This window comes from Felis catus, chromosome E3, assembly GCF_018350175.1.
Source record: "Felis catus isolate Fca126 chromosome E3, F.catus_Fca126_mat1.0, whole genome shotgun sequence".
Taxonomy (NCBI): Eukaryota; Metazoa; Chordata; class Mammalia; order Carnivora; family Felidae; genus Felis; species Felis catus.
Genome location: NC_058383.1, coordinates 6257744 through 6269971, shown reverse-complemented (window position 1 = coordinate 6269971; position 12228 = coordinate 6257744). Strand labels below are relative to the sequence as shown.

The 12228-nt window shown below is 46.3% G+C and overlaps 1 long non-coding RNA gene across 2 annotated transcripts in view; it reads right to left on the bottom strand.

Moving 5' to 3' along the window:
• LOC102901870 overlaps positions 1-6801 on the bottom strand; it is a 39102-nt gene extending 32301 nt beyond the window's left edge. For both annotated transcript variants that reach the window (XR_442116.5, XR_006591298.1), the window contains exons 1-2: positions 6664-6801; positions 5644-6115 (exon numbers count right to left, since the gene is read on the bottom strand). This is a non-coding gene — a long non-coding RNA (uncharacterized LOC102901870). The remainder of the gene's footprint in view (positions 1-5643; positions 6116-6663) is intronic.
• Between the last annotated feature and the right edge of the window lie 5427 nt (positions 6802-12228).

Genomic DNA, 12228 nt, shown 5'->3' with positions numbered 1-12228 from the left:
TTGACTGGTTCCTCACATGCTGGTCATGTTTGTTGGTTTGCATTTTTATTTTTCTTTTTTAGATATTTTTATTGTGGTAAGATACACGTAGTATGTCAGTGTATCCACTGGTTAAGGTCTACCTCGGTGGCATTAAAACATTCACAATATTGTATCACTGCCAATGTACCCAAACCTTTTCATCCTCCCAAACTAGAACCTAGACCCACTAACCAGTAACTGCTGCTCCTCCTTCCCCCGACACCTGTCCTACTTGGTCTCTGTGAACCTGCCTATTCTAGGTACTTCATGGAAGTAGAATCATAAAATATTGGTCTTTCCGTGTCTTATTTCACTTAGTGTAACATTTTCAAGGTCTACCCATGTTGAAGCATCTATCAAAATTTCACTCCTTTTTATGGCTGAATGGCATGCCACTGTAGGGATGTACCACATTGTGTTTTTCCGTTGATTTGATGGACACTTGGTGGGATAATTTTCTTTGTTGACTTGACCCAGCCATGATACCCAGAAAAGGCATTACAGAGTAACATCTGTGCGGTCTGGATTTCTCTCAGCAGTGTTCCGCAGTTCTCAGTGCGTAAGTCTTTAGCCTCCTTGGTTAAGTTTATTCCTAAGTATTGCATTCTTTTTGATGCTATTTTAAATGGAATTGTTAATTTTCTTTCCAGATTCTTCATTGTTAGTGTCTAGAAACACAACTGATTTTGGTGTGTTGGCTTTCTAGGCTTCAACTTTGCTAATTTAATGATGTGTGTGTAATCTTAATGTTGTCTACATATAAGATTGCGTTGTTTGCAAACAGTTTTATTTCTTCCATTCCAATTTGGATTCCTTTTCTTTCTTTTTCTTGCCTAATTGTTCTGGCTAGCACTTCCAGTACTATCTTGAATAGAGGCAATGGGAGTAGACATCTGGTCTTGTCCGGACCTTAGAGGAAAAACTGTCAGTCTTTCACCTTTGAGTATGATGTTAGCTGTGGGATTTTTCATATATGGTTTTCATCGTGTTGAGGTATTTTCCTAGTATTGCTAGTTTGTTGAGTGTTTTTATTTTTTTTTATTATTTTTTTTATTTTTTTTTCAATGTTTATTTATTTTTGGGACAGAGAGAGACAGAGCATGAACGGGGGAGGGGCAGAGAGAGAGGGAGACACAGAATCGGAAACAGGCTCCAGGCTCCGAGCCATCAGCCCAGAGCCTGACGCGGGGCTCGAACTCACGGACCGCGAGATCGTGACCTGGCTGAAGTCGGACGCTTAACCGACTGCGCCACCCAGGCGCCCCTGTTGAGTGTTTTTAACATGAAAAGTTATTGAATTTTGTCAAATGGTTTTGCTGTGTCAGTTGAGAGTATTTACTTTCCCTTCCGTTCTGTTAATACGGAGTGTTAAATCAATTGATTTGTGTATACTGAGTGAGTCTTGCATCCTAGGAATCCTCTTTTGTCATGATGTGTATAAAACTTTTATTCTATTGTTGGATTCGACTTGCTCATGTTTTGTTGGGGATTTTTGCATCCATATTCATGAGGGATACTGACCAATAGTTTTCTTGTAGTGTCTTCATCTAGCTTTGGTATCAGGGTGATGCCGGCCTTCTAGAATGAGTTAGGAAGCATTCCCTCCTTCTTTTGGAAGACTATGAGGAAGATTGGTGTTGATTCCTTAAATGTCCGGTAGAATTCGCTGATGAGGCCATTGGGTCCTGGGCTTTTCTTTGTCGGGAGGTATTTGATTACTGATTCAATCTCCTTACTAGTTATAGGTCCATCCAGACTTGATATGTCTTCATGATTTAGTCTCCGTAGGTTGTGTGTTTCTAGAAATTTGTCCATTTCTTCTAGGTTAACCATTTTGTTGGCATATAGTTATTCACAGAGCTCTGTTATAACCCTTATTTCTGTAAATTTGCAGTAAGATGCCCTCTTGTGTCATTGAGTCCTTGTCCTCTTCTCCCGCTGCAGGCATCTAGCTAAAGGTTTGCCATTGTGTTGTTTTTTTTGTTTTTGTTTTTTTGGAAGAACCACCTCTTGGCTTTGTATTGGCTTTCTCTATTGTTTTCTGTTCTCTATTTTATCTCTGCTGTAATGTTGTTTCCTTCCTACTGCTGGCTTTGAGCTTAACCTTCCTCCTTTTCCAAGTTCCATAAGGGATAAAGTAAGTTGTTGATTTAAGGCCCTTCTTCTTTTTTAATGTAAGCATTTATGGCTCTAAGTTTCCTTCTTAGCACTGTTTTCAGTTCGGGTATGCTGTGTTTTCAGTCATTTGTCTCAAGATGGGTTCTAATTTCCCTTGCGATGTATTTATTGCTTGGCTTTCACATATTTATGAATTTTCCTTCCGTTATTGGCTTCTAGCTTCAGTACATTGTGGGAAGAGCAAATATTTTATATGCTTTGTCTTTTTAAATTTTTTGAAACTTGGTTCGTGGCCTCACAGAATGTCATTTATTATGGAGAATGTTCCACGTGCACTTGAGGGAAATGCATATTTTGCTGTTGTTGGATGTTGTATATATGTTGGTTACGTCCATTTGGTCTGTTGTGTTGTTCAAGTCCTCTCTTTCCTTACTGACCTACCTGGTTGTTCTAGAGTCCGATTACTGTAATGTAAAATTTCCATTTTGCCCTTCTGTCTTTCAGTGTTTGCTGTGTGTGTCTCAGGATTTATCTGTCGAAGTCTGTTGAGTTTCTTAAAGTTGTATATTCATTTCTTTACTCAAATTTGAGAAATTTTTGTCCATTACTTCTTCAGATAAGTTCTCTGCCCCTTTCTCTCTCTCTCTCTTTTTGGGAGTCCAAGAATGCATATGTTTGTGTGGTGGTGTCCCATAAGTCCCTTAGGCCTGCTTCACTTTGTTTTCCTTTTTGCTCCTCTGTTTCAGTGATTTCAGATGACCTGTCTTTGGGTTCACAGATTCTTTTCACTATTCAGGTCTGCTGTTGAATCCCTTTATTGCATTTTTTCAGCTCCAGATTTTTTAAAAGATTTTATTAATTTAATTTTAATTTTAATTTTATATTTTATTTTATTTGAGAGAGAGAGAATCCTCAGCCGGTTCCATGCCCTGCACAGAGCCTGATGCAGGGCTTAATCCCACAATTCTGGGATCATGATCTGAGCATCAGATGCTCAACCAACTGAGCCACTCAGGAGCCCCTTAATAACATACATAACTTTTTGATATTCTCATTTTGTTCATGTATCAGTTTCTTGATTCCCTTTAGCTCTTTGAGCATATTTAACAGTTACTTGATTGAGTCTTTTCTAGTAAGTCGGATGCCTATGTTTCTTCAGGGATGGTTTCTGTGGTTTCTGGAGATAAAGATTTTGTTTCTTTGTGCCCTGTTTTCCTGTCTCTTTGTATGCTTTGAGATCTTTGTTGAAAAGTAGTCATTTGAAAAAACAGCCCTGTCTGCCCAGTCTTTGCACAATGGCAGGAGACCTTCACTAAATTGCAGGGTGTGTTCTAAGACTTGTGATCAACCTAGGGTAATGGCTTAAGTCTTGGGTCTTTCATGGGCACGTGTTACGCCTGGGCCTGTACTTCCCCCAATCCCCAGCCTGTATACCTGGCTGCTTTTCAAAAGTCTTAGTTTTCCAGAGTCTCCCCCCAGCTTCTTCTCAGAACCTTAGATGTTACTGTATTCTTCTGCCCATGGGAGCGTGCCCCAGCCCTCCATGGGTCATCTTTCCCTGTCTGAGCTCCAAGTCAGGCACAGCAGAAACCCCAGTCCCCTGGGCAGTCCACAGACAGGTCAGAATATTGCCAATGAGTTCTGCTCTCCTCCTTCCAGCACAAGGGAGGAAGCCAGGAGGAGGCTGCTTCCTCCCAACCACACATTGTCGTGCCAGGAAGGGTTGAGGCAAAGGCAAGTAAAACTGCCACAAAATCCCCTACCCTTTTGACCATGGCTTTTTCTCGACTGGGCGTTCGCCTGGTTGCTGTAGATTTTGGAATGATTTCCAGAGGTCCCATAGTTATTTTAGTCAGTCTGTAGGTCCTTTTATGTATTTATTTTCAATGTTTCCATGGGGGTAGCACAGGCCTGGAGCTTCCTACTTGGCCATCTTCAATCTCTGCCTTTTGATTAGAGAGTTGAATACATTTGCATTTAGTTACTCCCAAGAAAGAACTTGTTTCTTCCATTTTATTGTTTTTTACGTGCCTTATGGCTTTTTTTGTCCCTCACTTCCTCCACTGCTGCCTTTTGCATTTGATTTTTTATAGTGACATTTTGATTCTCTTCTCATTTCCTTTTGTGTCTATTCTATAGATACTTTCTTTGTGGTTACCACAGGGATGACGCTTAACATCCTAATGTTACAACAACCTAATTTGTGCCAACTTAAATAGCACATAAAACTCCCTGATCCTGAATGGCTCCGTCTCCCCCTTCTGTTACTGATGTCACAAATTACATCTGTATATAGTTAGGTTTTGTAATGCATGTGCCTTTTAAATCCTGTAGAAAATAAGTGGACTTAACAAACCGAAATTATAATAATAATAGCTTTTATAACTGCCCATGTGTTGACTTTTACTGGAGATTCTGATTTCTGCTTACAGCTTTGAGTTACTGTATCCTTTCATCTCAAATGGAAGGACCTCCTTTAGCATTGTTTGTAAAGCAGTTCTGTTGGTAACAAACTCCCTCATTTTGAAGAGCAATTTTGCTGGATATAGAATTCTGGCACCTTCTTTCATCAATTTGAATAAATCAACCCTCTGCTTTCTGACCTTCAAAGTCTGATGAGGAATCTGCTCATCTTCTGTGGATTCCTTGTATGAGAAAAGTCACCTCTCTTGCTGCTTTCAAGATTCTTTGGTATGTCCTTGAATGTGTTCTGTCTTGAGTGTATCCAACTTCTTATAGTTGTAGATTCATATCTTTCATCAAACTGAGAAGGTTTTTGGTCATTGTTTCTTCAGATGTTCTTTTGACTCCTTTCTTACTCTCTGTTCTTTTGGGATTCCCACCATCTATGTTTTTCTAGTTAATGGTGTCCCATGGGACTCTGGTTCTGTGCACTTTTTTTCTCAGTTTCAATTGTCCTATCTTTAAATTCATTGATTCTTTCTTCTGCTTTAAATGTGTTTTTGAACTCTCCTAGGGGATTTTTCATTTTAGTTATTGCACCTTGCAGTGCTGGAATTTTCTTTTGGTTCCTTTGTATAACTTCTGTATCTATTGACATTTTTTTTTTCAAGTAGGCTCCATGCCCAGCACGGAGCCCAGTGCAGGCCTTAAACTCAAGATCCTGAGATCAAGACCTGAGCTGAGACCAAGAGTTGGACGCTTGACTAAGCCACCCAGGCACCCCGATATTCTTATTTTTGGCCACATAACAGCTCACCTATCTTACCTGATGGTCAGAAACAGATGGATAGATACAAAATGCCCTCAAGAGGCAGAATGGCAAGACCTGGGATTGAATCTTGGCTTTGTAATTTGACCTTGAACGTGTTACCTACCCTGTGCCTCGGTTTACTCATTTGTAAATTGGGGAAAACATCAACTTTCTCCCAGGGGTAGTGCACCATTGAAATATGTTGCACACAGACAAGCTCTGTCATAACGGATCATACTGTTCTGTCGTAATGTTCATGTGAAGCAACGCTTTTCACATGAGAGTCTTACCTTTCTGCATCTTGCTCCCCTCGCGCACCTTGGGCACAGGATGGCGGGCTGCTGCTGCTTCTCCCCATCTGGCCAGGAGCTGTCCTGGGAACCTGGGCGGCCGCTGACAGAAAAAACAGCTCCCCAGGAGATGCAGAGAACTCCGGCAAGGGCTCCCTGCCGCCCAGTGCGCCGGATGGGAACCAGAGTCTCCAACCATCTTTCGGGGCCCTGGGCCAGGAGATGGAAGGATTAGGAGGGGTTGGGAGAGTCTTGAGTTTGAATCCTGCTCCAGTTCATAACCATGTGACGTTGGGGGGATTACTTAATTCTTGAGCCTCCGAAAGAGCAACACAGAGGATTCTCGAAACGTTGACAAATGACTCGGGTAAGGTGATGCTGTGTCAGAAGAGTCCTTCCGTCTGAGGATGGTGATGTCCAAGAGGGGCCTGCAGGAGGCTTCTGGGCCCCTGGAGATGCATGGTTCCTTGGTCTGGGTGGTGGTGAGGGAGTGATTACAGATGTTAAGAGTCAAGTAGTGAAACAGAGGACGGGCCCACCCTCAAACCTGCAGCCACAGCCTGTCAGAAGAGACCCCTGAGGGCCATCTGCCCTGTTCCTCCTGGAAGAGACCTCCTGGTCTCCACACAAGGGCTGGGACCCCAGATCCAAACCGCCTCAAGCCCTGGACAGAGGAGCAGTGCCGGGTGACCTGGGGAAGACTCTGTGCCCGCATATGGTCTAGAAACCCCACCCCACCATTCTTTCATTTTCTGCACGGGGCTGTGCAAGCTCCCCAGCTGACACTCGCCCCGTCAGCTGCCCTCCCTGGGAGCCCTTCTCCGCGCTCTCTGATTGCACTTCAGCCGCCTTCCCACGGCTGTGCTCTCTGGCACCGGGTGACCTTTGAGCTGGGGGGGGGGGGGGGGGGGTGCCTGGATGCAGGGGCGGGCCGGACGCAGGCCTGTCCATCTGCACCTCCCCAAGACCACCCCAGTGCCCCCATACTGCCCTCTTCCTTTTGCCCCCTTTTCCACTCACCACACGCAGAGGAGCTGTGAAAATGTCACCGCAGGGCACCCTCTCTGTTCCCACGGGAATGGAAGGATGTGGGGCGGACTCGCCTGTGGCCTGGCAGCTCAGCCAGGGAGACTCCGCTTCCTCTCAGGGAACCTGCATGGAGCTGCTTGGGGGCTGGCCAGGGCTCAGCCTCCCGGGACCCAGACGCCCCAGCCCCAGCCGTCCGGCCCCCAGGAGGAGCATTCGGCCCCCCGGGAGTCCCATTGTGACATCAGCGTCCCCCGGGAGTCCCACTGTGACATCAGCGTCCTCAAGGACTTGCGGGATGGGTTCAGAATCAGGTTTCCTTGCTCACCGCCAGACCTCACATTCCTGAGACATGAACACCGAACATCCCTCTGGCTTTTAAGGGACCCGTAGTGCAGTCACTTGTGTGGGACCCTCCAGAACCCCTTCCACAAGCCTCTCCATTCAAAGCCAGACCCAAACCAGGAGGGGCCCGTGAGCAGGAGTCTTCTGTGCGCCCTGCAGGGCAGGTAAGGCCTTGGGCCCCAGAATGATGCAGGGAAGGAAGGGTGCTGGCCTGGCTGGCACGCCGGCCCCCGCGGCTCATGGGCTCATGTGATAAGACACCCGTGTCCTGAGCCCTTGGGCTGACGGGTAGGGCCGGGGTGACCCGAACTCCAGGAGCCACCTGTGGCCCCTGGGGCCCTGTCCACCTGCCCCAGGGGCTCCTCTGTCCTAGGCTGTGGGTGCCGGGGGAGCGCCCGGTGGCCTGCCGACGGCCGCAGTGCTTGTCGCCATGCTGGTCCTGGTGCCCAGTGGTGACACGGTGGCAGGGGACCCGAGACGGATCACTGGGGGAGATGGCCACGGTGAGGGTCGTACTTGATTGTTCATCACGGAACGCCTGCTCTGGGTAGACAGGACAAGGTGCCCTCCCCGGAGGAGCTCAGCTTTACACCCGAAGAGCCTAGAGGCCTTGGAACAAAGTTAATGGAAGCCAGATGACCAGAAATCAAGAAAAATGAATGAAATTTGGAGGCCATTCATAAAGATCTGGAAAGCTCCTACTCTGTACTTGGGCTTCATGTCAAGTTTCAGAGGTGAACTGAGCAAAGAGAAATCTCAGCGTGTGGAACAACGGAGCCGTCAGTCGTCGGAAGACGCCCCAAAACACACCCAGTGGCGAGGGGACTACAACCAAAACGGCCCCCAAAAGCCAGCAGAGGAATGAGCCCCAGGAACGCCCGGATTCAGCAGTGTCCTCTCCAAGGAAGCAGAAAGCCTCTTTCAGAAGCAGGAGAGGGGCTGGAAGAGACAAGGGTCAGCACATCGAACGAAGAGTCAGACAAACCCAGAGGGTTCACGGGCCCAGAGTCCGGGTCAGTTCCCCCAGTGACATTGGCCACCCCCAGCCTGTCCTGCAGCCGAGCCCCAGGAAGTCTTGGCCGGTGTCATGGAGAGGACACGGAGGGAGGGGGGCGCAGGTGGGACGGCTCCTTCGGGACCTGGAAAGCCCACAGAAGGCAGGTCACCAAGGGTTTGGAAGAAACTGACCGATGCGGCTCAGTGAGATGCTTTCACAAGCCTTGAGAAAAGACAAAACCACGTGTGTGTTAGAGTAGCAAGGAAAGATAAAACCACCAGTGCCCTTACAGGTCACATCTAAACTCCCCAGAGAGGGGCGCCTGGTGTGGCTCAGTTGGTGAAGCGTCCGACTCTTGGTTTCAGCTCGGGTCACGATCTTACGGTTCATGAGTTTGAGCCCCGCACCGGGCTCTGCGCTGACAGCGTGGAGCCTGCTTGGGATTCTCTCTCTCTGCCCCTCCACCTGCTTGCGGTCGCTCTCAAAAATAAAGTTAAAAAAATTTTTTAAATCCCCAGAGAATGCTTCACTGTAGTCACACACACAAAAACACGGTGATGGATACACACATCAAATCATTATGTCGCATGCCTTGAATGAATACAATGTTCTGTGTCAGTCGGGTCTCAATAAAATTGGAAAAAATGAAAATTTATAAACTTGCATAAAAAAGTGCACATTTAAAAATGTGTCAATAATAACTCACATATGAGAGTTATAGGATCTTCTGGGTTTGAAACAATATTTTTTTTTGTGGAAGTATAGTTGACACGATATTACATTAGTTTGAGGCATACAACGTAGGAACTCGATAATTCTAGACGTCATGCTGTGCTCCCAAGTGTGCTTACCACCTGTCATCATATGACGTGATCACAGCACCACTGACTATACTCCCTGTGCTGTGCCTTTCATCCCTGTGACTTACTCATTCCATAGACGGGAGCCTGTACCTCCGAGCTCTCCCCTTCGCCCATTTTGCCCATCCCCCGTCCCCAGGGTTTGAAAAATATTCAAAATGGGCTTGGTGTTTACCGGATGGGGCTGGTGTAGTCCGAATCACTGCTTCTAGAGGAACCAGGTTCTAATTCTAGAGTCAGAGAACTTACATTAACTCGTGATCACCTAAGAAAGCTTGTGCTGGGCATAGAACCTGGATGTTAAAAACTTCCCATCTTCGGGGCACCTGGGCGGTGCAGCGTCTGACTTCAGCTCTAGTCTCATGATCTCGCAGTTGGTGGGTTTGAGCCCCACCTCGGGCTCTGTGCTTGACAGCTCAGAGCCTGGAGCCTGCTTCAGATTCTGTGTTTCCTTCTCTCTCTGTCCCTCCCCTGCTCACACTCTGTCTCTCTCCCTCTCTCTTTCAAAAATAAACATTAAAAAAATTTTTTTTAAGCTTCCCATTTTCTTTTATGATTCCCTAAATAAAGTCACAGATAGTGAAAGGAGTTCCAGCAGAAACTGCAAGAAGAAATGAATCTCCACTGACCATTTAATCAAGAATGAATTCCCTGTGTCAAGAGAAAGGAGAATCTTTCTGCAGCAATTTAGAAGATCAGACACATGTGAAGAGCTGGAACCAGGTCAAGAGACCAAAATTCTTGCGGAAACGTCAGAAATCCTCAATGGCCTCTCTCAAGGCCAGCTCATTTCCCGTGAGGGAAACACAAAAAAGGTGAGGCAGACTTCAGACAAAAGTTACTCAGAAGAAATCAAAAGCCTAACATATGTCTCTAATGTTTCTGGCAACGCATCTGGCAGGGGCTCATGAGGCCCAGCAGGGAATCCTCTGGAACCAGACTCCTCAGGAATAAGAAGGAACGTGGAGTTGTAAAGGTGCAGGGTCCAAGTGTAACCACGTCCCCCACAGGCTCAGGCCCGCTGGACAAGGGACCCTCCACTGAGTGCGTCATCCTCCTGAACCCAGGCCCAGACGCACAGACACTCATCTGTCCACAACAGCTGGCTGAGATGCTGGACTTCCCTTCCGACTCAGGCGTCACCCAGGAACAACAGGTCCCAGGGACTGAGACCAAGAGCCCCTGTCCTTCCCTTCGTCCAGGAAAACGAGGATCCTGCCCTCCAGGGATTCTCTCCTCCAGCGGTCTTTGCTGGCCCAACACATACTCCGCAGACAATAGAAATGTCTACATCCGGTGCTGGATTCCACCTCTGTCCACATGGTCCGAGGTGGTGATTTGCCTTCTAACGCAGCAACTGGACGGTCCAGGACCTTACCTAGGTAGCTTTATCTCTGCACTCAAGTAATTTTGAGTTTTTTCTCTTTTAGCCTCCTTGCTTTTTTTAGTTCAGAGAGTATATATATAGTGGGGTTCAAATTAGAATCTTGATAAAATTTTTCTCCAAATAATGATTAATAACAGAAGAATACTCAAATGTGAATCTTAAAAGTTAAATGATTCCACTTCATTCTATTTGAAGGTAGTATTAATATAGAATTTTTGTTGTTACTAAGTCTGTTAAAATAATCTAAAAATAAAGCACTGATTTCTAAGGCAATTTTGACCATTTTCCTCTTTCAGTTTTATCACTGTTACTTACATGATTCCATAATAGCTCAAATGATAGTGTCATAATACTAGAATTCTCAGGACAGGATTTCTAAACGTGCATTATAAATATGTGAATCCTTGGGGCGCCTGGGTGGCTCAGTCAGTGAAGTGTCTGACTTTGGCTCACATCACGATCTCACGGTTAGTGAGTTCGAGCCCCATGTTGGGCTCTGTGCTGACAGCTCGGAGCCTGGAGCCTGCTTCGGATTCTGCGTCTCCCTCCTTCTCTGCCCCCTCCCCCACTCATGCTCTGTCTCCCTCTGTCTCTCAAAAATAAATAAATGGTTAAAATTTTTTTTTTAGTTTTTAATTTACACCTTTGTAAATTATACCTCAATTTAAAAGTAACAAATTTAGGGGCGCCTGGGTGGCTCAGTCGGTTGGACGTCCGACTTCAGCTCAGGTCACGATCTCACGGTCCGTGAGTTCGAGCCTCGCGTCGGGCTCTGGGCTGACAGCTCGGAGCCTGGAGCCTGTTTCGGATTCTGTGTCTCCCTCTCTCTCTGACCCTCCCCTGCTCATGCTCTGTCTCTCTCTGTCTCAAAAATAAATAAATGTTAAAAAAAATTTTTAAAAAAAGATAAAATAAAAGTAACAAATTTAAACGAAAGGCCTAGAGAGTGACGTCAGCAAGATGGAGTATTAGAAAGCTCCGGGCCCGTTCCCCCACCCCCACCACCTGACACGTGACAAAGAACCAGAGACCCGCTGAAATACCTTTGCGGGAGCTCTGGGAATCTACAGCAAGTAAGCAAATGCCCAGCCAAGAAAAAGCTACATTCAAAATGATAGAACATTTCAAGGTGTTTTCACGCGCCCTTTCCCCACGTGCTCCCTGGTGTGGCACAGCACAATTTGGGGGAAGTGGCAGCCAGGTCCCGGGTCCCCCTTTTTTACAAACCAGAGGGCAAAGCAGCCTGTCAAGGGTTGTCTGAGGGGCTGATCTTCGGGTCCCTTAACTTGGAGCCCAGTCAAAAGCAGCACAGCTCAAATCTCAGAGCAGAGGAAGCAGCAAGCAGCAGCAGGCACAGCCTGTGGAACCCACAAGAGGACCGTCTGCAGACACCCGGCACAAGGTTACTGATTGAGGAACACGATAGGGCATCTGAGGCTCGAGAAGACAGGGGTGGCACTCTCAGGAACATTAAGTCATTCACTGATTCACTGATTCATTCATTGACTGACTGATTGATTGATCCATTCGTTGTTTAAAGTCCAGCATGGTACCCAATGCAGGGCTTGAACTCATGACCCTGAGATCAAGACCTGAGCTGAGATCAAGTCAGATGCCTAACTGACCATCCAGGCGCCTCTGGGAAATTAAGGCATTTAAAAGCAGCCAGGCTTCCAGGAAGGATTAGGCACACACACAGGCCCCGGGATGATGCACATCCAGATAAAACCCACACCTTTAAGCCCTTATGTTGTGCTGACCAGCAAAAGTCTTCCTCTGCACAGAACCAGTCTCTGAAAACTGGGACATGTTTCAAATTCCCAATTTTCAACAAAATATCACAAGGCAGAAATAAGAAACCATGGTTCAAATAAAGGAAAAAAACCCAAAGACCCAGAAATCGTTCTTGAAGAAACAGTATAAGACAAAGGCTTAACATTAGCTTATGAACATAGGCTTTTAAGACAAAG